Raw genomic sequence first — 26617 nt, forward strand, 5'->3', positions numbered from 1 at the left:
TCCTATTATTCAATGTATTCAAATAATGGGAGAGGTAAACTTTTTAATTTTATAATAGCATATGCTAAAATATACATTTTTAATACCAGGATACCAAGTTTTATTTTGCCTACTATAAATGACCAAGAAAATATCTTTAACAAAATTTCAGCATCCATTTTTTTTGCTTAGAGGCATATAATTTTGGCTGTGATGATATATGTCATGCATTCATGCATGCTTATTCACGCAGTTCTGCCTGACTCTTTGCAACCTCATGGACTGTAATCCGTCAGGCTCTTCCATCTGTGGAATTCTCCAGGCAAAAATACTGGAGTGGGTAGTCATTTGCTTCTTCAGGGGATATTCTCGACCTAGGGATCAAACCCAGGTCTCCTGCATTGCAGGTGGATTCTGTACTCTGAGTCACCAGGGGAGCCCTATATGCTATGCTTGGAACAGTGATTTTTGCATTTGTAGGAAGTGCAAATGGAGAAGGAAATGGTAACCCACTCCAGTATTCTTGCCTGGAAAATCCCATGGGCAGAGGAGCCTGGTGGGCTGCCGTCTATGGAATCGCACAGAGTCGGACACAACTGAAGCGACTTAGCAGCAACAGCAGCAGGAAGTGCAAATCATCCCCATTTTAAATCATTAAATTTATAATTTATACCCCCAAACACTATTTTCTAATGCTTATTTTACTTTAAATGGCACTCTTAAAAAATCTAGGAAACAGTATTTCCTGTTAAGAAAGTTGGTCACAGGCATATGTGACTGGCAATTTTAGATAATTTACAGTTAGAAATTCAGACTGATCTTAATTCTGCCTCATTAAAAGTAATCTGAAAGTTAACAAAAAATTACCTGGAGAAAAAATGTACTCATGAAAAGCAGGATTGATCTGAACTAATCCCAAAAAAGGCAATGAAGTGTTAGAACAGGCAGAAGCAAGGCAGAGAAGCAAAAAGCAACTGGTTGGCAATGGGCTTGTCTGTGGCTCATGAGAATTAAATAGATGTAGATGGATAGGATGGGTATGTGCAAGAGTGAAGAGAAAGATTTGACCACCTGACAGATATAAGTATGTAAACACTTGCTTTATTTTAATGACATCATAGTTATGCAGGAGATAAAACTGTAATTCTTTATTTCAAGATTTTACAGAGGTTGATAATCAGACCAACGGAATACCAAAGATCACTCAGAGCTAATCAGCTGCTGTAAGGTCTATGCAAGAACACACATTCTTAGAATTACGGTGTTTCTTGCTTTCAGACCTATACTTATCCATTCTCTTCCACTTTTTACTTCACCAAATTAACCCAAAGACAGGAAAGCAAAATGCTACCTCCTCCTCACAAAACCTTCCCACAGACATGGGGAAAATATGCTCTCAAATATTATCTTCAACTCTGTTAATGACACTGAACTCAGAATGGAAAAGGATACTGGTTCATCGTGGAATATTTTTAAACCTATATACTTGGTTTTTCTGGAGTTCTAATATCACTTGCAGTTTAAAATAGTATCATCATCTTATAATACAACATATGTGGTCTATGCTATATTAGTTAAATTACTGTATAACACATTTTCATATTTTCCAGTCTATATTGTGTTTTCCTGGCATTTTATATACTGTTTATTCAATTCTTAGATGTTCTGCTTCAAGTGATTGATTGATTCATTTGTAATGCATTTAAAATATGAACTGAGTCTTCACAATGAACCAGGTATTATATTAAATCCTTAAATTAACAAGGTTGGTAAACATATATTTTTCTTTCAAGGAGCCTGAGTTATTATTTTAGATGACATTACCTAAGAGCCAGGGAATGGATTTTGATCCTAATTTGTTTTCTCATATTTTTTTCAAGGACTTCTAATTTTTACACAGAAACATTTTATCTTAGGATCTTATTTTGTTCTTTAAAATGCTTTCTTTGATTCTAGTGTTTTATTTTCTATTTTTAGTATAATTGCTTAAATTTAATGTAGTTTTGTACTGTCATATATAAAAAGCTGTAAAAAGATTGCTCAGAATTATCGAAATGTATTTTCATGTGTAAAGTCACAAATATTGGATTGGTCAAAAAGTTTGTTTGAGTTTTTCCATAAGATGTTACGGAAAAGCCTTTTTGGCCAACACAAAATATTGTAATCACTTTTTATAATCAAAAGTTTTGATTAGTTCCTTCATCCAACAAATATATATTGAATACTCTTTACAAGTCAGAAACTGAGGTGAATTCATAAATGTAGAAAACAGCTAGTCTTTTTGACTTTGGCCTACGCAAAACTTTCATTCTATAGATGTAGAGAAACACAAATGGAGCTCAGAGACAGAAAATTATGTAATTTTGCTATAATAAATATATTTTATATTTACTGGATGTAACAGTAGCACCTAAAATAAATATCTAACGTAAATATGGGATAACATAGAAGGTATAGCATCAGAGTATTTTTTGCATGATTTTTATTTTTGTTTCTTTGCTTTTTTAATGTAGCATTTACAAAAATGTGGAAGTAGGACTTACAGGAAAGATGCTTTATATATATATGTATAAAATATATATATTAAAAAAGTACAATTATATATATGTGTATATACATATAAAAGTATAATTAATATAGCATAATTCTTCAAAAGGAACAATTATATATGTATATGTACATGTATATATACATATATTCAATTCAGTTCAGTCTCTCAGTCGTGTCTGACTCTTTGCGCCTCATGAACCACAGCACGCCAGGCCTCTCTGTCCATCACCAACTTCCAGAGTCTACCCAAACCCATGTCCATTGAGTCAGTGATGCCATCCAACCATGTCATCCTCTGTCATCCCCTTCTCCTCCTGCCCTCAATCTTTCCCAGTATGAGGATCTTTTCCAATGAGTCAGCTCTTCGCATCAGGTGGCCAAAGTATTGGAGTTTCAGCTTCAACATCATTCCTTCCAGTGAACATCCAGGACTGAGTTCCTTTAGGATGGACTGGTTGGATCTTCTTGCAGTCCAAAGGACTCTCAAGAGTCTTCTCCAACACCACAGTTCAAAAGCATCAATTCTTCAGCACTCAGCTTACTTTGTAGTCCCAACTCTCACATCCATACATGACCACTGGAAAAACCATACCTTCAACTAGACGGACCTTTGTTGACAAAGTAATGTCTCTCTCTCTCTAGACCAACCTGCTGTCTAGGTTGGTCATAACTTTCCTTCCAAGGAGTAAGCGTCTTTTAATTTCATGGCTGCAATCACCATCTGCAGTGATTTTGGAACCCCCTAAAATCAAGTCAGCCACTGTTGCCAATGTTTCCCCATCTATTTGCCATGAAGTGATGGGACCAGATGCCATGATCTTAGTTTTCTGAATGTTGAGCTTTAAGCCAACTTTTTCACTCTCTTTCACTTTCATCAAGAGGCTCCTTAGTTCTTCTTCACCTTCTGCCATAAGGGTGGTGTCATCTGCATATCTGAGGTTATTGATATTTCTCCCGGAAATCTTGATTCCAGCTTGTGCTTACTCCAGCCCAGCATTTCTCATGATGTTTTGCATATAAGTTAAATAAGCAGGGTGATAATATACAACCTTGACATATTCCTTTTCCTATTTGGAACCAGTCTGTTGTTCCATATCCAGTTCTAACTGTTGCTTCCTGACCTGCATACAGGTTTCTCAAGAGGCAGGTCAGGTGGTCTGGTATTCCCATCTCCTTCAGAATTTTCCACAGTTTATTGTGATCCACATATATAATTGTATATATATATATATAATTGTTCCTTTTGAAGAATTGTACTTTTTAAATATGTTCCTTAAAGAATTTTATTTCTCTAGCAGAGAGTAGACTAATTGGTAAATACATAGTAGAACATAGGGCTTCCCAGGTGGCTCATTGGTAAAGAATCTGCCTGCCAAACAAGAGATGTGAGTTTGATCCCTGGGTTTGAAGATACCCTGCAGAAGGAAATGGTAACCCACTCCAGTATTCTTGCCTGGGAAATCCCATGGACAGATGAGCCTTGTGGGCTACAGTCCATGGGGTAGCAAAGAGTTGGACACAACTTAGCAACTAAGCAACAACAGTAGTGGAAGAAAACACAGATACACACTACTATATACCTTAATAAAATTCACAATCCAAAGGATTGCTTAAGTTTCCTCACTTTAGTGTACATATGTCACATATTCACTAGATAATTATGTAGGTATGCACCCATGAAATTAAAAGAACCTTGATCCTTGGAAGAAAAGCTATGACAAAGCTAGACATTATATTGAAAAGCAGAGACATTACTTTGCCAACAAAGTTCCATTTAGCCAAAGCTATGGTTTTCCAGTAGTCCCTTATAGATGTGAAATTTGCACCATAAAGAAGGCTGAGCACCAAAGAATTGATGCTTTTGAACTGTGTGGTTGGAGAAGACTCTTGAGAGTCCCTTGGACAGCAAGGAGATCAAACCAGTCAATCCTAAAGGAAATCAACCCTGAATATTCATTGGAAAGACTGATGCTGAAGCTGAAGCTCCACTATTTGGCCACCTGGTGGAAAGAGCTGTCATTAGAAAAGAGCTGATGCTGGGAGGATCGAAGGCATGGGAAGGGGACAACAGAGGATGAGATGGCTAGTTGGCATGACTGACTCAATGGACATGAGTTTGAGCAAGCACCAGGAGATGCTGAAGGACAGGGAAGACTGGCATGCTGCAGTCCATGGGATCCCAAAGAGTCAAGAAATGACTGAGCAACTGAAAACAACAAATGTATTAGAATTTATTGTGTGTAAAATACCACATTGAATAGACATGTTAGAAATAAGCAAAATTATTCTTTAGATAAGCATACTTCTTTATTTAGGAAATAAAAATTAGGTTCTTTTTTTTTTAAGGAATTCGTCAACTGATTTGTCATGAAATACACCTATCCTGAGTTTTTCTAGCCTATAAATTGATTGCTATGTGTATTTTTCTATTGCTTCAAAAATTCAATAATAATCATCCTTCTTTGCTATATTGATGCTTATGCCATTTCTTAATTCACACATGCTTTTATCATAAATGTATAGAAACAGGAAAAGCCCTGCAGCAATACTAAATTTTTAACAGCTATTTCAGTACTTATTTACAAACATATTACATTTCTTGTGTTCTACATGATTAAAACTTTTGACTATATTCTTGAATAAACAAAGTAAATAAGTAAAGAGGATGTGTCACCTGTCAATGACACGAAACAAAGTCAAGGGCACACTCATGATGCAGGTAGAAGTCAATATGATCTGATGGTCTCCCAGTGAAATGCATGTGAAGTCCATACTAATTAGCCTATAAATCAGACTGATGCCTGAGTTTATTTGGGCCAAAAAGACTACCTACTGTCAAGCAACCAAGCAATACCTCTTTAATTGCAATTTATTCCAACAACCACACTTTATTGATCCTAGCATACACTTATGCCACAGCAGTATCATTATTTAACTTCATTTTAACAGCTTCGAAAGGTTAGAAAGTTAGAAACCACAGTGAAAGAGACCATTAACATGTTGAGTTGCTAACATTGCTTCATGCTCTATGTTGAGCAATGTCAACTATATTTATGAAATTATATAATAAGAGAAGGAAAAGGGACTAATATTTACTAGGCACCTAAAAGAGCTAGTGTTTTCTTATATTAAATATTAGTTTGCAATCACCAAAAAAACAAGCAAACAAACAACAAAAAACACATAAAATCAGGGAGGGTCAATATTGTTATTTGCATTTTACAGATAAGTCGCAGTTTAGAAAGTGTGTTGGTCACTCAATCATGTCCGACCCTTTGTGACCCCATGGTCTGTCCATGGAATTCTCTAGGCAAGAATACTGGAGTGGGTTGCTTGTTCCCAGGGGATCTTCCCAACCCAGGGAACAAATCCAGGTCTCCTGCATTGCAGGCAGTTTCTTTATCATCTGAGCTACCAGGGAAGCCCAAAGTTGCAGCTTAGAGGTAGAGTGACTTTCCTAGAACTTCATTGTTAAAATGTTCAAATCATCTCTCTCATTGCAAAGCACATGTTTAATTTCTTGTATAATTTCTTCCAAGATTTTTGCACACTGACCATTCTATGATATGGTCTTCATCATGACACACGCTAAGTGGTATTTAAAGTGTGAAGACAGCTCATCTACATGAGTTTTGTAGCTAATATGGTTTTTAAAACATAAAACATCAGTGTATGATCATTCTTATTTGTTAGTTTTATTCCCATTTATAATCCAAGTTATCTTTTTTCCTAAATTTAAATATTAGAGTTGTAAAATTTCAATTTGGAATTTTTAGCTCTTTAGATAATTTATGCAACATGCCTAGTAAGAAAACTTTTAGAGTTTCAGTGAATCTTTAGGAAATATTTGGTGAATATAAAGATAGCTTAAAGTTTCACCTTTCACTTATTTCCCCTCAACTAAAAGGCTATCTGACTTAATTGAATGTTGATAATTAAAACATGCATATATTTCAGATGTATAAATTAATGATTTGATATATGTATATATTGTGAAATATTCACTACAATTCAGCTAATTAACATATTTATTACTTCATATGATTACCATTTTTTTTTTGAAAAGGAAAGAGCAAGAAATTTAAGATTTACCCTTTAAATAAATGTCAAATGTAACAAATTTAAAGTGTATAATACAATACTGTTAATTATAGTCACATTGTGTACTTTAGATCTCCAGAACTTATTTATATTGCATAACTAAACTACTACTTCTTTGACCAGTGGAATACATATCTTATTCTCCCTAGCTAATTATAACCACAGTACTGCTCTCTGTTTTTATGAAATTGACATTTCAGATTCCACCTATGATTAAGAACATGCAGTATTTGCTTTTCTGCATCTGGCTTATTTCATTTATCATATTTTTCAGGTTCATCCATGTTGTCACAAAGGACAGGATCCCCTTCGTTTTTTAAGGCTGATTAATATTCCAGAGTGTGTGTGTGTGTGTGTGTGTGTGTGTGTGTGTAGTCAAATGTATAGCCACATTTTCTTTATCCATTCGTCAACAAACATTTGGAAATGTAAATTGGTACAGCCATTTTGGGAAAACACTGAATTTTCCGCAAAATATTAAAAATATAAATACCCTTTGATCCAGTAATCTCATTTATGGATATATATTCAAAGGATATGAAACCAGTATCTCAAAGATATTTCTCATTTCAGCATTATTTACAATTGCAAAGATGTGGAAACAGCCTAAATATCCTCCATGGATGAATGGATAAAGTTTGTTATTTCTTATACATGCTTTCTGAGTAGATGTTTTTATAAAGCAAGTTATCACAATTCTTCATGAATCCTCTGTAAATCCTTGACCAGATTTAAGCCAGATTTAGTCTGGCTTACAGGAAGGGACCAAAAAGTGGAGACTCTAAACTTCCAAAGTAGCTCTACTTTTAATGCTTCTATTTGTTATACTTCCATAAAATTTCATTCACAGAATAAATAAGCCAATATATTTTAAAGTGCAGTTAAAAATCATGGATCTAGTCCAATGTCCTCATTTTCACAGGTGAAGAAATGAAGATTCAGAGAAGTAAAGGACCTGTGTCAAAGTCACAGTGCTAGTAAGTAATATCTACAAATCTAGTCAGATGTGTCAGACTGTTTGACCTGAGTTCTATCTATTGCATAACAATTTTTTCATTTTTCAGTTAAGATTCAGTGTTTAAAAGCCCATATAAAACTCTATTTCCATTCCTGACATATGCTTACTGGCACCAATCGCTTGTGATCTGTGTTCAGTTCTACTACACACTTTGGAAGATATGTAGAAGCTGAGCTACAGGATGTTCCTTTTAAAAAGAGACAGTGTAAATCATGAGATGGTGTCCCAACAGAAAGATGCAGTTCATTTCAGGCCTTGCCATGTCCTTGGTGCTTAACAAGAATCACTTCATTTTATTTTGAAAAAATTCTATAAGGTTTTGATACGTAATTTAGAAATAAATTAAAGCTCTAAGACAGTTGATAGTTTTCCCAAGTACATAGAGCTATTTAATGTCAGTGCTAGTTTCAAATCAAAATCTGACCTCAAAGTTGCCCACTTTTTGTATTGTACAATTCTGTAATTAAACAAAGGCAAACATTAATACAAATAATACATAATTCCAGATCAGTGTGATATAAACTAGGATGATATAATGTCAAGGGAAAACTAAGTAATGAAAGATCAACTTGAGTTGACAGTGTATAAAGATAGATATTTTCTTGGTATTGACTCCAAGCTAGTGATTTTTTGAAGATTTATTACTATGAAGACATTATGTATAAGAATATCTGTAAATGAGTGGGGAAATATTGGCTACATATACATAATGACATTACAGGCGGAGATTGCTAATCTGTCAACATAAAGAAGAATAAGAATTTCAAAAAAGGGAGGCTTTATTTTATTTTATCTGTTGGCATATGAATGAATTATTGAAGAAAGCAAATGACATTTTGAATTGGGTGGAGTATGGATGTGTGAGGATGGATGAAATCATCCATCCTCAAGAGGGAAATATATGAAACATGGAGGTAGAAATGAATAGGGACATTTTGGCAATAGGGGAGAGATTGAATCCTCAAATATGATAAGAGTGAGGTGTTATTTCAAAAGGTTGAACTGGGATTCTTTGGTGGAAGTTTTGAAACCTGATCTAAAAAATTATATTTTACTATATAAATGAAAAATGGATATTTAAGGTGCTTGTTATTATTATTTGTTTATTGCTATAATCTGTGCAACCCTATAATCAGAGCTGTGTCTTAGAAAAACTATGACAGCATTATGATAGTCTACATAGACGAAAAATCAGAAGTGAGGAGACCGAGTACTGGTGTGGAAAAAATAATGAGGGCAAACATTCCTCCTTGATTTTTATCTGTTTTGTCTGTAAAAGAAGGTGGCATCCCCCCTTCCCAGTAGCTTAATCATTCAGATTTCTATGGTAACTTTGAGGAGGAAATATTGCTGATCTCATATACCAAGCCTTAGCTCAGTCTTGCCTCAAAGAAACATCAAATTCCATAGATCCAATATCCTATTTTCTTCCATTTGTCTTTTTCTGATAAATATTTTTTGAATGAATAAATAAATCCCTTTTCAATCTGCTTGAAAATCACTGTCATGTAGAGGAGAAGATAGATGCCATGATAGTTTTGTTATCCTGGAAGCCTACCTCTTCCTAGAGAAGTTTTTCTGAGTAAAAACTTTCCTTGTTCTTTACCTTAAAATTTGCACTCCAGTTGGAAGAAGGGAAAAAGTAAGAGATATTTGTTTTTTGTTTTTTTTCATGAGAGGCATAAATAAATTTCAAGTAGCTGTGCTATCCCTAAAACATTTTGCCTGGATAATGAAGGAACATCAAAAAATTGAAAAAAAGCCTTCATGCAAATTAAGAATCATTGATTCTTATAGATCAACTACTTGGTTTTAACATCTAAATAGGGAGAAAAGAGCCTTAAAAGCCATCTGCCCTAAGGTTAGCTTAAGGATATAGGACAACAGCTCTTAATTTGGATTTCATTTTCAACTTCTAGCACTCTCCTCATTTTGAAAGCCTTCTTACTCCAGAAATTGTATGCATCCATTAGTGAGGCTGACCAACACCACACACATGCCCTGCTGTTTCTTAACTGTGATCCCGCAAATAATGATACCTCTATGCTTTCTTCTTGCTCAGTTGAATTCATCATAGAATTGAAACTTTCTTTAGGGTTTTATTTTCTGTCTTGTGGATTGCATTTTTTATTCCAGCCTCCCTTTAAGTATGTGCTTCATTTAACTTATATTCATTCATCTTATAAGCAATACATCTACTAAATTTATTCCTTCTGTATTGAATCTCTGGTTTCCTTTGTTAGAGAAAACATGGGCTGCTCCAAACATGGGCTGTCCTTCTCAAACGCAATACTTTTGCCATTAGAGAACTTTTTGCCAAGCTAATACATATTAACATTTCTGTACTTCTAAGAAAGCAGCACTTTGATGTAGGTGCTATTCAAGTAAATTCTATGTATAAGGTTTGACATTTTGTTTGGTCAGGTATTTGAAATGGAAAGGTAAATCAGAGTTTTAGGTGGAAAGTAATAATAGAAGTACACCTTTTCCAGTAGAGGTGGTAAAAGTCAAAATAGGCCAACCATGCGAGGTCTGGTGTGAGCTCTGAATATCTATATCCCTCTGTCTGATACACAGAAATTTTATTTGTGGAGTGAATATGTACCTTATTGGCTTATAACTGACAGTTTTTGGTCTTTCCAATTGTCTATTTGTGAAAGTACTCTAATCTATCAGTTAAAGGTGACATAGGATTGGATAGAAATCTGTCACTTGATTTCAAGCACCTGTCTCAAGAGTCAGTCTTCTGCTTGCTTAAATGTCACACATTAGGCAAAATGGTGAGTTTGCACAAGGACTGAGTCGGAACACTCCAAGTGACTCCTGGTAGCCACTTGTTCTGAGAAGTGGAGATGAACATGGCATACTCAGCTTTGTTTCTTGGTTATAACTATAATATTGCCAGCAAAACCCAGTAGCATTCCATTTACAATTTTCTGTTTATACATTCTAAATTGATCTTTGAACTAAAACTAGAATGAGATTCATATGACAGAGATGCAACTTGCTTCATAACTCTTTAATCTTTGGTATAGGGAAATGAGAGAAAACATTTGCTTAGTTTCCCAACAGAATAACTTAATAAATGTTGTAGTGCTAAGATAATTTTAAAGAAGGATTATTGAAAATGTATTTGGGCATAAAATTGAACATTTTATTTTGAGAGGTAGTTTGGAACAGAGATCAAGTATATAGATCCTGGTGAAACATAATATGTGTGAACTAATGGATTCCACCATTATTATTTGTATAACCTTGGAAAGGTTTTCAAATGGTCAGATGTTTGTAACAGAGGTATGCTTCTTGCTATGATTTATTAGGATTAGCAAACCACTTCAGAGTAAACTTGACATAAAATAATGTAGAATCCCTATGGCAAGTGAGGTTCCATTGACCTAAGGGCAGACTGAACTGGAGAAACTCTTTTAGCAGTCTTTGCTGGGATTGAGTGATCTTCATAGTATCCTGGTGTGTGCCATGGAAGTGACAGGCCTTAATTAAAAAGGCTGAGTTTAATATCTTTCCTTAAGATTTTACATTTTATAATGTCAGTGAATGTTATTTTTTTCCCAGCCTCTCCAGATTCTCACACCCCTCAAAAATGAAATTGGAAAGCAGCGGATTCCACTTCGTCAGGGCAGCCAATTAAATGGCAGAGGATGTCTGTTTCTGTGTCGTTTTCAGAAACAATTGTATCATTAAATCGCTGAAATTGTAGTGTCAGCAGGAAAGAGAGCAAATAGTGCCAAAGGGAGGAAAAAAATATGAACAATACAGCTATTTTGATGTCTTCCTGCCTTCCCTTCCAGTGTCTATTGCTGAGCAAGCTACAAACAAAACGTGAGGGAGCAAAGGCTCCTGCCAATGAGCCTGGGTGGCTCTCACCTCCCTTTCTGGGAGGCTTGCTCACAGATTTCTTCTGCTCCCACTTGACACCTTAGGCGAACCACACTAATCAGTGTTTCAGAACACAACTCCCACTGCCCTGCCTCTGCTCCTCTCCAATTATTGTTCACACGTGGTATACACTTTCTCATCTCCTTTTAAAAATGTATTCATTTATTTATTCAACAAATAACCTGCGCTAGGCACAGTCCCAGACTAATGTACATCAGTGAACAAAACAGACAAACATCCCTGCCTTTAAGGAGATTACTTGGAGGTAGTAGAAACAGACAATAAATTATTTACATTGTTGTTGCTGCTGTTCAGACGCTCTGTCATGTCTGACTGTTTGCAGCCCCGTGGACTGCAGCATGCCAGGCTTCCCTGTCCATCACCAACTCCTGGAGCTTACTCAAACTCATGTCCATTGAGTCAGTGACGCCATCCAACCATCTTGTCCTCTTTGCATCGTAAATCTGTTAATTATGTGGTTGGGTAAGAGGAATCAAAGCCGGGGGTCTATAGTTTTTAATGGGATAGTCAGAAATTGGGAGGAGGTATTCTATGCTGTCAAGAGAGGCATAGAGAATAGTGTTTATAATAACACCCACTCTTTTTTGGGGACTGCTGGGGTTCTTAACCCTTCCAGCTCTGTCACTTCCTAGTTGTGATACCTTCTTTCTTTATTTCTCCAGGTCTCAGTTTTCTCATCTTTAAAATGGGGGTGGTAATAAAACCTATTGCATTTTATTGTATGCAAAGGATTTAGAACATAATACACTGTACATCTTACATAGTGCATGTAGTAAGTCCCTAGTAAATATGATATAAATTCATTATTATGTTCTGAAAAGAGTGTGTACCTCAATTTAGAGACATCTAAGTGTGAAAATTCAAGCACATTTCTCACTAATCTGATCCTCATTTGTATGATCAGGAAAATTAATATAATTCCTATCATTTACAGCTGTTGTCAGGATTATAAGAACTTTCATATTATGTATTCACAGGAGATCTTTGTTAAATATCACGCCCTTTCCTCTTCCAGATGTGGCTGAAATGCTTTGATGTGTTCTCATTATCCAACTAGTGACAATCTTATGTCTCCTGGTGTCATTCACATAGTACTTATTACATACAAGCTTGGGCTATATTGCATTTCCTCTTTTCTAAAACATCATGGATGATAAGTTGCACCTATTGATTTAATAGCAGCTTTCAAGGGGAAGAAAAGAAACACTCCCACATTAAAGGCACCCATCAATTAAATTATGTGCCTTGATTTTTAAACATATTTAAATGTGAAAAATAAGTGGGTCATAGAATCAAGGAAATGCCTTTGTTTCTGTCAATCTGTCTCATTGCTGCTGCTGTGTGATTAACTACTCAGATACTATGTAATTTTTTGTATCCTTCTGTTTGCTTAACCTACTACCATGTACATTTCAAGAACTCAGTAAAATATTTCCTAGGTAACTCCGTAATTCCTTGAACAAAAGAACTTGTTTAAGTTTATACATCAAATGAAAACTGATCATGTTTTTTGAAGTAGGGGATATTTCTTCATTCACAATTGTATAAAATTGGAAGGATATAGTGTGGTAGTTTTTTTGGAGGGGCAGGGGGAAGCAACATGCATGAAGAATCTTTGTTTCTACAGATTGTATGAATTGTTAGGTAGGCCTCCTTTTGAGTGCTGATTAGAGAAACTCAATTTGGACTAGGGAGCCAAAAAGGGAATTTTTCTATAAGGATACAGGATTCTAGCATAGAACTCAAGAACAGGAATGCAGATGCGACTCTGACCGCTTCACTTCTAGCACCAATTGCTTCATGAATTATATTTTACTGCTAATAAACCACTCTTTCCTGAGGGGCATAGCACAGCTTGAAGATAAGGAATTCAGACACAGAGATGGTTTCCCTCGGTGCTTTAGTATCAGTGCTTTCACCTGGACCACTTGATTAGCTGGAGACAACTCAAGTAACTGGGGGCTGGCCTCTCTTCCTTAAACCCTCAGCTCCTTCTGGCTAGTCAGGCTCCTGCTAGTCATGGTCTTGTCAAAGCCCTTCAAGCTTCCTTTGCTGCTGTACCCAACATCAATGCCACATGATTTCAGTTTTTATTATACTAGCACTCACCTTCTAGACCAGTTTCAGAGAATCAGATTACTATGATGTGAAATATGGAATTTATTATAGAAATTTTTATGGAGTTGTGGCAGCTGAGGGGGACATTTATACTAGGCCATTGCCTCTTCATCTAATGTTGAGCTTAAAGTTGCTATAAGTTGCTTGGGCTATGAAGTGGAAGAGAGCAACGATAAAAATGGAACCCCCCTCTTTTAGGGGGATTCCAGGGATATAAACTGGAACTCAGCTCCTGTCTGTCCCTCACCAACTCTAACACTGATGATAAGAATGACCTACAGGAGAAGGAGGCAGCTTCACTAGAGGCCCACACATGTATTTAACCTCAGAGAAGTCGAAGGAAGAGAGTCAACAGAAGCTGAAGGAACCACAAGCATAGGTGCTGCCCTATGCCAGTGAGGTGAGTCAGCAGGCCGACCAGGGCGCATGCTCCAGGGTCTGACCTCCTACACCCGCCTCTGGAGAGAAAACGGGTTCTCACTTTTCTGCTTGCCAAATCGTGAGCAGATTTATTTTGTGGCCTGACTGGAAAGTATGCACAGAATGAATTGTGAGAAATGTCGTTTCAGTTTAGCTAAGGTAACACAGTAAAATATACCATATGCAGTATGTATCAAAAGCCTTTGAAACATTCATTTCCATTGACTATAAAATACGCTTTTGAAGAGACAGAAACCCCATATGGACCAAAAAAAAAAAAAAACGGTTGCTATAAAGATACAAGGTTCCTAAAATATATTCTAAAAAAACAAGATCAAGAATGTAAATATGATTCAGGAAAGTAATTTAGTGGGAATATATGTCATAAGCACTCTCTCTCTGCTCTTTGTTACTGCTTTTTTTCTGTTGTTTGTTTTATTTATCCTTCTGACACCACTTGGGTTTCCTCTGTACACAATATCTGTGTGGTGGAATATACCAGCATTAGTTCTTGAGATTTCCATAGTGGAACCATTCAGAGAAGATTAAGGTCATTCTCTTAGTCCCAATTAAAATTTCTCAGAGAACATTCAAATTTACTGTGACAGGGGGCAAGTTCATGTTACACAAATGACAGTTGCCACTTCAAATATATGGATGAAATAAGGAAAAGACAATTTGCGGGGGGAGGGCGCATCACATGATGGCAGTTCAGTAGATGTGTAAAGGGGTCCAATTTTTGTCCTTGATTCACTGATCTGAAATTACAGATATGTACATGGAGTAATTTTTCTGTATTATTTAAAACATCAAAAACATAGAAAATGTAAATTTCCAAGTCACGTAAGTAAATTGTTGCACCTTATGACAGACTATTTTGTGTACATAAAATGGTTATGAAGTTTTTTTTGTTTTTTTTTTTAATAAATTTATTTATTTTAGTTGGGGGCTAATTACTTTACAATATTGTAATAGTTTTTGCCATACATTGACATGAATCAGCCATGAGTTTACATGTGTTCCCCTTCCTGGACCCCCCACCCACCTCCCTCCCCATCCCATCCCTCTGGGTCATCCCATTGCCCCGGCCCTGAGCCTTTGTCTCATGCATCGAACATGGAATTATGAAGTTTTAAATGATGTAAAAGTATGTACCATTACATGAAATGCAAAAGGTATACAAAATAGGATTTTCAGTGTAAACTGAAGACTATATCAGAATATCAGTATAGTAGCTGCGCCCTTATTGTAAGATTAGAAGTGTCATTATTCCCTAGTCTATTTTTTCTAACTTTTATACAATAAATGTATACACTTCTACAATTTAAAAACATTCCTGTAAAAGTTTCACGACAAGAATTTGTGTGCAAAGTACTTAGTAAGCTGTTTCCCCTGGAAAGAGACAAGAATGATCTAATTAACCTACCCATAAGGAATTTAAGTAGAAAGTATTCATGGACATATTCTATGATCTTTGCTATCCAAGGACATCACAAATGGCTATTTTAAAACATATAATAGCATTTTAAAGATTTATTGCAAAATAGTAATGCCACTCTCAATTAATCCTAATTTCTTAAAATATGCTGATTAAAAACAAATCTTTTAAATCCTATTTCACTCTCTTGAAATAAGTCATGCATTGCCCAAATAGCAAAGAGGGCAGTCACAACTAAAGGAAGTTTAACTGAACCAGAAAAACAGTGTGACCATTAATTCCAATATATTAGGCTAATGTTGTGAATTTATTATTTGCCACAAACTAGTGAGATTAATAAAATATGGCTTTGTTTTATCATCAGAAAGCAAGAATACAACTCTAAAAAATTAATACAACATACATTTTCCACACTGCAGTAATATTCTTTAGAAGCTAGAAAATAAGCTATGTTAATGAAGATGCAAAACAACCGGCCTGGTCTGAGAACTTATATCTATATGCCATTTTGTCAGATTTGGGAGAGAGTGGGATGTAAAACAAAAAGAAGCCATGTCCTAATTTTAAAGTTCTGATTAGTTGAACCACTGTCTTCATATTATCTCTTTCTCTGTTTAATTAGATCACAATTATTTCACTGAATAGAATTGAATTTCTCCCCATGTGTAGACTGGAAATCAAAGAACATACAATCAAGTTTTTTTTGTTTTTTTTTTTCAGATGTATAGCATGCTAAAGCCTTGCCTCCAGCAAGTCATTCAAAGTCTCATAGGAAAACTCTTGACACTGGCTATGTTAACTTGATCCTAAAAAGACAAACAGGCCTTGAGTAAAAGAATTTTTGTTCTACTCTGTACACATTTCTAAGTTGCCTAACAAGTTCCTTTGGGCAGAGGAAAGTTTATAGTAGATGTATGTCTGTGTGTATGTGTGTGTGTGTGATGTGCATTTTTAAAAATGGATTCTTCTACTGAAGTTTGCAAAAACCTCTTACATCCCATCTTTACTGTAACTCTTTCTCCTTTTCTTTTTTCCCTAATTGTGCAATCTTCAATAGCCATCATCATGAAAACAAAACAAAATACAAAAGGAAAGCTGGGTTTGTGTCTCTATAGTTAATAATATAGTATACTGGAATGGCTCCAGGCTAGATGAGTCACTGATTAAAATGTTTGGCTTTCAGTATTATTTAGGATTCCTATTTTTTCCCCTATTCCCTGTAGGGCCAATTAAATAAAGTGTTTCTTTTTGTTTAAGGTTGTTTTGCTTTTAAAATGGAAGCTAATCTTCAGAGACAGATAGCATATCTCAGGGGCATATAGTCCTTTCCCTTTCCTGTCTACCCCAACCTTTTAGCAGAAGCATTTTATCAAAACTCCAGAAATTATGACAGCAGTGTAATATGCTTCCTGTTGCAAGGCCAAAAGAGTCATTTTTCCAAGTGATATCGAAGAGTGGGTTTGGGTCACTGCAGAAACCAGAGACTATCAGACAGTTATTACAATGGGCCCTCTTGACAATTAGGTGTTGGTTTGAGCCCTAGGTATTAATGTACTGACATAAAGAAAAGGAATAAAAATATGATTTCCTTGTATATCTTTCTCAAGAAGTTTGTAAAGGGGAAAATTAGTTTCAAACAGCATCTTTTGTAAGTCTTCTAAGGTTTTACCAATGGGATGCTTTTGTTCTCCTTCAAGTTTAAGAAGTTTTAATACAGAATCACTTTATTCAAGAAAACTAGATTGTCCAGGAAGTGTTCCATGAAATCATTGTCATGATATATAGAAAATTCAAAAGACTAGTGCAAAATTGAGAGTTAATTTGTTGAAATCTACCTAGTACATGTAAATATAACTTGAAAAGAATCCCAATTATCATAAACATTTAGGACATGATACAAAGTAATATGCAGAACCATGTATGTTATTAATCGTTTATCTCACAGCCATGGATTAGCCCACTGAGTGATATGTGGTCTGGCTGGCTGTTTCAGATAAATCAACTTATGTGAGAAAAGTATTTTATTTTAGGGGAAACGATCACATTATCTCTAAATAAAAATGTCTTTGAACTGTATTATCTACTAGAATGTATGAATTGAAGAATAATAACATGCTATCATATAATCTCAGTAATACATTTATATAATATGTGTAATATACGTAATACATAAATATGCACAAATATGCTTATGTCTCAGTAATTAATTAGATTTCTAAATGGCCGAGTGAGCATGGAGAGACTCATTTTTGGACATTAGCATTTTACCTGAATTATCTGGCAACTTTTATTAAGGAACACAAATATCACTGAGTCTAGCTGATAGCTTTTCTCATGTGGCCTAAGGTTTTGAAATTTTTCCAGCCAAACATGGAAGGTATGCTTTTCATTTTACTTTGTGCTTTTAGCTAGAGAAATGATGAAATTTATAGGAAGGGAAGAAATATATCTTAGAATTAATCATTGAATAAAAATTTAGGTTTGGGAAAACTGTTCTTTTTGGATATTTCTTCTGATAGTTTCCTCAAAGTGAAAACACAGTTACATGAAAGTTCTTTCTGTTTGTTGCATTAAAAATATTACTACCTACAAGGTTGTGAATTTTTTTATTTGCTTCTCCTACTTAAACTAATGAAAAAATACACTTACTATTTTGTGAGAGTGGTACCAGATATCAACATTCTAACAATCAATATTTTATACAGATTAAATTCTTCCTTTAGTCATTATTCTGAAAAATCAGGTAACACTTACTAATTATTATTGAACATGAGATTAATCCCATAGGTTGAAAAAAAAAATTTACTCTACCTGTAGCTTTGGTTTTTTCAAAAAGTTTGGTTATTGTTTGCTGCTTAAAAACAATAATGGAGTAAACCTAATTTAGTATTGCTTGTGAAAATAATAGGGTTTAAAATCACATATAATATAAAAATAATAAAGTATCTTACTGTGTATTTACTCAGAATTCATCTTCTTAGAAAACAAAAAGAATTATGGTCAGGATAGAATTTACAGGTCTTCATAGGTAGGTATGACAAAATTTTTAAATATTTTCAAATATTATATTTGCATCTCAAAATGTGACTAGTGATACTAAGTATTAGCATTACCTGAGAACTTGTTTTATTTTCAGAATCTCAGTCCCACCCCAACCCTCATGGAATCATAATCTGTATTTCAGCAAGACTGTCATATGATTTTATGCCTTTAAGGAGGATTGCTCTAGAACACCTGTCTCTCTGTGTCACCCTGAGGAATAGGTATGGAACAAGGAAAGGGCACCTATTTGGAATCTAGAGCCACTCTGTTGTAAATACCAACTTTAACACATAGAATCTGAATGACATGTCAGTGATGTCAGTCTGTTTCACAAAATGTATCAATAGCAATAACCACCGAAAAATATTTTTTTAGCCTCGTTGGAGTAACAGGCAAATTTGGCCTTGGAGTACGGAATGAAGCAGGGCAAAGGCTAATATAGTTCTGCCAAGAGAATGCACTGGTCATAGCAAACACCCTCTTCCAACAACACAAGAGAAGACTCTACGCATGGACATCACCAGATGGTCGACACCAAAATCAGATTGATAATATTCTTTGCAGCCAAAGATGGAGAAGCTCTATACAGTCAACAAAAACAAGACCGGGAGCTGACTGTGGATCAGATCACGAACTCCTTTATTGCCAAATTCAGACTTAAATTGAAGAAAGTGGAGAAAACCACTAGACCATTCAGGTATGACCTAAATCAAATCCCTTATGATTATACAGTGGAAGTGAGAAATAAATTTAAGGGACTAGATCTGATAGACAGAGTGCCTGATGAACTATGGACAGAGGTTTGTGACATTGTACAGGAGACAGGACTCAAGACCATCCCCATGAAAAAGAAATGCAAAAAAGCAAAATGGCTGTCAGAGGAGGCCTTACAAGTAGCTGTGAAAAGACAGGAAGTGAAAAGCAAAGGAGAAAAGGAAAGATATACCCATTTGAATGCAGATTTCCAAAGAATAGCAAGGAGAGATAAGCCTACCTCAGGGATCAATGCAAAGAAATAGAGGAAAATAATAGAATGGGAAAGACTAGAGATCTTTTCAAGAAAATTAGAGATACCAAGGGAACATTTCATGCAAAAAAGGGCCCAATAAAGGACAGAAATGGTAGGGACCAAACAGAAGCAGAAGATATTAAGAAGAGGTGGCAAGAATACACAGAAGAATTGTACAAAAAAGATCTTCACGACCCAGACAATCACGATGATGTGATCACTCACCTAGGGCCAGACATCCTGGAATGTGAAGTCAAGTGGGCCTTAGAAAGCATCACTATGAAGAAAGCTAGTGGAGGTGATGGAATTCCAGTTGAGCTATTTCAAATCCTGAAAGATGATGCTGTGAAAGTGCTGCATTCAATATGCTAGAAAATGTGGAAAACTCAGCAGTGGCCACAGGACTGGAAAAGGTCAGTTTTCATTCCAATCCTAAAGAAAGGCAATACCAAAGAATGCTCAAACTACCGCACAATTGTACTCATCTCACACGCTAGTAAAGTAATGCTCAAAATTCTCCAAGCCAGGCTTCAGCAATACATGAACCATGAACTTCCAGATGTTCAAGCCAGTTTTAGGAAAGGCAGAGGAACCAGAGATCAAATTGCCAACATCCGATGGATCATCAGAAAAGCAAGAGAGTACCAGAAAAACATCTATTCCTGCTTTATTGACTGTGCCAAAGCTTTTGACTGTGTGGATGACAATAAACTGTGGAAAATTCTGAAAGAGATGGGAATACCAGACCACATGACCTGCCTCTTGAGAAACCTGTATGCAGGTCAGGAAGCAACAGTTACAACTGGACATGGAACAACAGACTGGTTCCAAATGGGAAAAGGAGTACATCAAGGCTGTATATTGTCACCCTGCTTATTTACTTCTATGCAGAATACATCATGAGAAAGGCTGGGCTGGATGAAGCACAAGCTGGAGTCAAGATTGCCGGGAGAAATATCAATAACCTCAGATATTCAGATGACACCACCCTTATGGCAGAAAGTGAAGAAGAGCTAAAGAGCCTCTTGATGAAAGTGAAAGAGGAGAGTGAAAAAGTTGGCTTAAAGCTCAACGTTCAGAAAACTAAGATCATGGCATCTGGTCCCATCACTTCATGGCAGATAGATGGGGAAGCAGTGGAAACAGTGGCTGGCTTTATTTTTCTGGGCTCCAAAATCACTGCCGATGGTGATTGCAGACATGAAATTAAAAGACGCTTACTCCTTGGAAGGAAAGTTATGACCAACCTAGATAGCATATTAAAATGCAGAGACATTACTTTGCCAACAAAGGTCATTTTGGTCAAGGCTATGGTTTTTCCAGTGGTCATGTATGGATGTGAGAGTTGGACTATAAAGAAAGTTGAGCATCGAAGAATTGATGCTTTTGAACTGTGGTGTTGGAGAAGACTCTTGAGAGTCCCTTGGACTGCAAGGAGATCCAACCAGTCCATCCTAAAGGAGATTAGTCCTGGGTGTTCATCGGAAGGACTGATGTTGAAGCTGAAACTCCAATACTTTGGCCACCTCATGCGAAGAACTGACTCATTGGAAAAGACCCTGATGCTGGGAAAGATTGAGGACAGAAGGAGAAGGGGACGACAGAGGATGAGATGGCCTAATGGCATCACCAACTTGATGGACATGGGTTTGAGTGGACTCAGGGAGTTGACGATGGACAGGGAGGCCTGGCGTGCTGCATTTCATGGGATCACAAAGAGTTGGACACTACTGAGCGACTGAACTGAAACTGAAGTACATAACCAAATGGCATTTGCATATTAAAATTATGGAAATTAGTATAATTTGAAACTTAGATTTGTTGTTTTTTTTAAGTTGGACATTTTAGTATTGAATTATTTCCGCAGTTTTGAGTAGGCTACATGCAGATTTCTAGCAGCAAATTTTGTAGTTGGTGAGGCATCATTACTGGTATAGTATTTCAAAAGCTTGGGATACAAGTTATGTTTTCAAAGACTAATAATGATCAGAGAAAGACACTGAGGGCTTCTTTGAATGCAGAGACTCTCAGAAGAGGTATCTTTGATCATCACAGCAGACTCTATCTCAGAAAATGTGTTCCATTTGGTGGAATATGGGAATATGGGAAGAATGATTAGAAAACCATTGGAGTGAACTGCATTGTCTAACTAGCCTGATCTGTTTGGTCAATTATGAAATCAGTGAAGTGATCACTGTCTCAGACAGAAATTCTATGTGTCTACTTAATAATGCTAATATTATAAACAATAACAGCCTATTAGCCAGGAAGAAAGTGTACCTTGTCTTTGATTCTTTTCTTGCTATGAAATCATATTCACATATTTATCAATGAATTTTTGGAATTAAAAATGAATATTTCCTTAACCTGAAATGATAAAAATCACTGCTCAAACTACCTTCAAGGAGACATTTTGTTTCAACTACGAAAAGGGGTTATCCTAGTATCTAATAACCGAATATTCTTCTGATAAGGAACTGTATGGTAATTAAAAAAAAAAGAATTGTGCTTTGAGAATGGTATATTCCTTCTCTTTAGAGAAGGGTTGATCACTTACCAGGCTTATAATAGAGCTTTCATAATTTACCCTAAAATTCTAAGAAAATGAGAGAGGAGGTGTTAAGATTTATCAAAAGATTGTTTTGTTTATAGAAAGACATGAATCAATACATCTACCCATTTAAACGTTCTAGTTCTGCTAACTTAATACAAAAAAGGCAATCATCCAATTTATTTTGAATTTCTCTTAAATTCACAGTAGTACAGTCTCAGGATGATTTCTTTTACCTTAGAGAATATATGTTATGGATCTGTGCCCCTAAATACAGTCTTAAAATCACTTTTTCATACTAGTTAGCTGCACTGGTCACTTGTAAACATGTGTGTTCTTTCTACTTTACAATTTAATGTAAAATGAGCATAATTAGTGTACTATATTTCTATATTAAAATAGAAAAAGTCCATCTCAAATATAGGACTTCCCTGGTGGCTCAGGCAGTAAAGTGTCTGCCTACAATGTGGCAACCTGGGTTCAATCCCTGGGTCATGAAGATCTCCTGGAGAAGGAAATGGCAACTGACTCCAGTATTCTTGCCTGGAGAATCCCTGTGGACAGAGGAGCCTGATAGGCTACAGTCCATGGGGTCACACAGAGTCGGACACGACTGAGTGACTTCACTTTCACCTCAAATATATGTATTTCACCAAACAGAATATAAGATCAGAACTGAATAGTTACTGTTAATTAAATTGTTCACATTTATCATTATCAGTATTAAATTGCCAGTTTAAGTTAGTCAATAAAACATCTCACCCTCCTAACTTTTGCCCCTCCCTCTTTGCCCAAATGCAGAAAGAATTATATTTGATTTCAGGTGAGTTACTAAAATGTCCAGTTTTTCCTCAATGTGATTTCTAATGATTTGTTTGGTAATTAAATCTAAACTTTCTTCAATAGCTTATAACAAAGTAAAATTGTGAATTAGATAATTCTGCAATAAGTTTTGCTTTTTGTTTTGTTTTTAGATAAAATCCTTAACCATGCTTACTTTCATTACAGAACACTTCTTCACATGACAGTGATTGTTTTCCAGTCTGTCACCTTAAGTTACCCATGTTACCATTTTCTATGAGCTCCTATATAAGGAATCCCTTCTGATAGTATGCACACTTAGATTTCTTATCTTCCCCAAGGCTAAATGTGTTTCTCAGTCTTTTAAAGTAGGCTATTCCCTCTTGCTCTTGGCTGGATGAAATCGCAGATACCAAGTGGTACCACTGTGAAAACTGATGTGTTAATTGCCATCTTTCCTCTTTTCAAATACGTATTTGCTTTTTAACTAATTTTTGAGTATTTTAATCTAAAAAGAACCTCCTAAAATGAGGATTACAATTATAGTAGCAAAATCATACAGTGAGGTTTGATGGTGAAAATTGTTTTGGCATTTCTTTATAGATACAAATGAATAGCTTGATCTGTGCATTTATCCTAAAATAACTGTTTATTCTAGGTTTATTCTAGATTTCTTGGTCTAAAATGATAGAGAACTCCTTAATTTACACTTGAAATAGTACAATTGGAGTGTTAGCTGGTGACCCCTTGATTCAGCCTACTATGATGTTTCCCAAACACAGCTTATTTTATAACTAACTTTAGCTCTCATTTGTTGTTCAGTGGTTTTCATCATTTTTATTTTTATACAGTTAGGATATGCCAACATTGCACTATTGTATCATGCATAATCTTTTTTATGGGCCTGCTATGCATTAAACTGTCTGCAAGATGTTCATATTCATGGTTGTGAAGAGTACTTGCTGGTCTTTCACAAACTGATCAAATATTTAATGGGGTTTTGGTTTGAACTTGTTGGAAACAGTAATGTAATAATCCTCACACGGTTTGCTCAGAGCATAAATTTTCCTCACTTCATCTTTTGATATGAATATTTTGAATTCCTGGGACTTCGTCTCCACCACACCGTTTCTGTAGTTATATTTAAGATTTCAGTTACATTAATATGCATCCCTAAGTGATAGATCTTCCTTCTTGACACATTTATTTCAAAGCTAAAATGCTAAAGAGAGTAAAATGAATTCATCTTTAGGAAAAATTGGAACATTTAGCTTACGATATTGTGTAATACTTTTGCAGTGATCCTGTGAATGCCTTTAGAGTCAGCCATTTTAGTCAACTGACTCCTCTGAGTGTGTGTATCTACCTACTGGATGGCATTCTCAAACAAAAATGTTTAGTACATAAATATTACACCACCATTATTCCTTTTACATTATTTAATAAACATACATAAAAGGGTTGCTTTTGTTTTAATAGTTAAAGATTATGTCCCTACCTCTCCTAGACCACTTTAAGTCCTTTCGAATCCCTTTAATTGCTCCGATTTGGAGTGAAATCTACACTCCAATAATTCACAACATTCTGTTTGGTCTTGCTCCCTCCACATCATCTTATTGCTCTTGACTTCCAAACCATGTTAAACTTCTCTGTTTCTTTGATGCCCTCAATTTCCTTGTCTCTTTGTAATTCTGTTTTATTTGTTGCACCTGCTGTTCACTCTACTTTTAAGATTTTTTTCTCAACACTTTATTGACTCACCCCCTTTCCATTCTTCATATTACAGCTATGTATGGTTTTCTTAGAGATATTTTCTTTGACTCAAGAGAAAAATTTTTTGGTAGTTTCTGTTAGAAAGTTTTGATATAATATTTTATAGCAATTGCTCTCTCCGCCCCCCCACTTTTGGAACTGTTATTATCACTGTAATTGGTTGATTACTTAAATAGTTATTAGTGTTAAGTCTGTCAGTTGACTAAAGGTGCCTGAGGGCTGAGGTTGTCAATCTTACTTTCTATACAATGCTTGCATTTTAGCCAATGCTCTGTATGTATTTGATGAGTGAATAAATTAATGGAAGAACTTTCAAATAGATATTTCTAGGAATCAAAAAAGAGAAAATGATACAATTTGCATTTTAACAATGTTATTCAAATTTGAGATTTCTATGGATTTAAAGGTTGAATGTCTTGGTTGATAAGCTGAATTTTTGTGTTCATGAAAGACATGTTACAGTATCAAAAGATCCATGGAGTTTTGCAAAAGGTGTCTACAAAGCACATGACAAAATAGTTGCTTACCAAAAAAAAAATTTATCTTAACCTTCTAGGGGGAAACCTGGACAAGCTTTGATAAGTTCTTGATCCTTTTATTAATAAGTCTCTGTGTGATTGAGAGGATTTTCAAGTTTATGTAGTCAGCTGTTTTCTCCTCAGCTCTAGGCATTGCTGACTTAAGCAACTCTAGATATTATTTATCAACATTAAGTGCAGAACTGTTCAGTTGCTGGTTCTTCATAATGCAGTGTACATGTGGAATTGTAACCATTATATATAATTGAACTTGAGTTTTTAGACATCCCTTGCTAAATAGCTTCATTGTGATGTAAATTATTCTGTGAAAAGTCAAGAGTTTAGAACATAAAGCAGAAATCCATACCATGTAAAGATTTTAGAATCTCAATTGACAAGCTACTTACTGACCCAGTAAAATGTCAGATAATGCATTTTAGGCATTTTATTAGAATTTCCATGGGAAATGACATTTGGTGGCTGGATAATTTACTGGAAAATATATCTCTTAGGTTAGCACTGATTAAACTGAGTACGTTGATAATACTAGGAATTAAATTATAGGAGGATGGAAAAAGTGTCATCGTCAAATGTTTCCTCTAGAACCACTACCTTCACCTCCTTTGTTATAGTTCGGAGTTTTGAAACATTTTTAGCTTTCTCTCATGATTTTTCTTTAATTTTCTTTATTGTTATAACATATTTCCTATTATTGTAAAAAGGAATGAAAAAGCATGTTGTTTTATAAAGATCAGTAGTTATTATTAATCCTTCTTACTGCATTCATTATCTCCATTTATTCAACAAAATTTTAGTTGTGAAAACAGATTTTGTATTCACTTTCTTAAAAAAAATAATTGAAAGGAAAAGAAGGTATATCTATTTCAGCTATTCAACATTTGCCCTTATAAAAAATATATCCCAGAAATATTCTAAATCAGTTTGGTAATTGAGCTTATAAATTGAGATTCTAAGGAATACCCACAGAAGCTGCCATCCATATAATGGGGGTAGATAGTACTTCACATATATTATAAATTTCAGATGTACTTATTAGTTAACAGAATTTCAAATGTGCAAGCTAAAGTAGTAACAGACTGTAAACCACAGTATGAAATGATCACTAATTCATCCACACAGGAGAAGGCTAAGTGCAGTTGTTTGCAAGCTTGAGGAGCCAGAATCAGAAGGTAATTACAGTTTCAGAGACAGATTAATAATGCATTACAGCTTAGGTAGGCTCTGTCCCCTGCCTATCCTTTTGAATCATCTTACAGTAGCTCATGCTGGTGGCTTGCCAGTAGACACAGTGTGCTCTGCCACCTTTATTTCTATTTTTCTATAATGAATGATTTCTTAAGAGTTGATCATATGATACTAA

Source organism: Giraffa tippelskirchi, chromosome 1, assembly GCF_054371585.1.
Source record: "Giraffa tippelskirchi isolate mGirTip1 chromosome 1, T2T-mGirTip1v1.2.pri, whole genome shotgun sequence".
NCBI classification, from domain to species: Eukaryota; Metazoa; Chordata; class Mammalia; order Artiodactyla; family Giraffidae; genus Giraffa; species Giraffa tippelskirchi.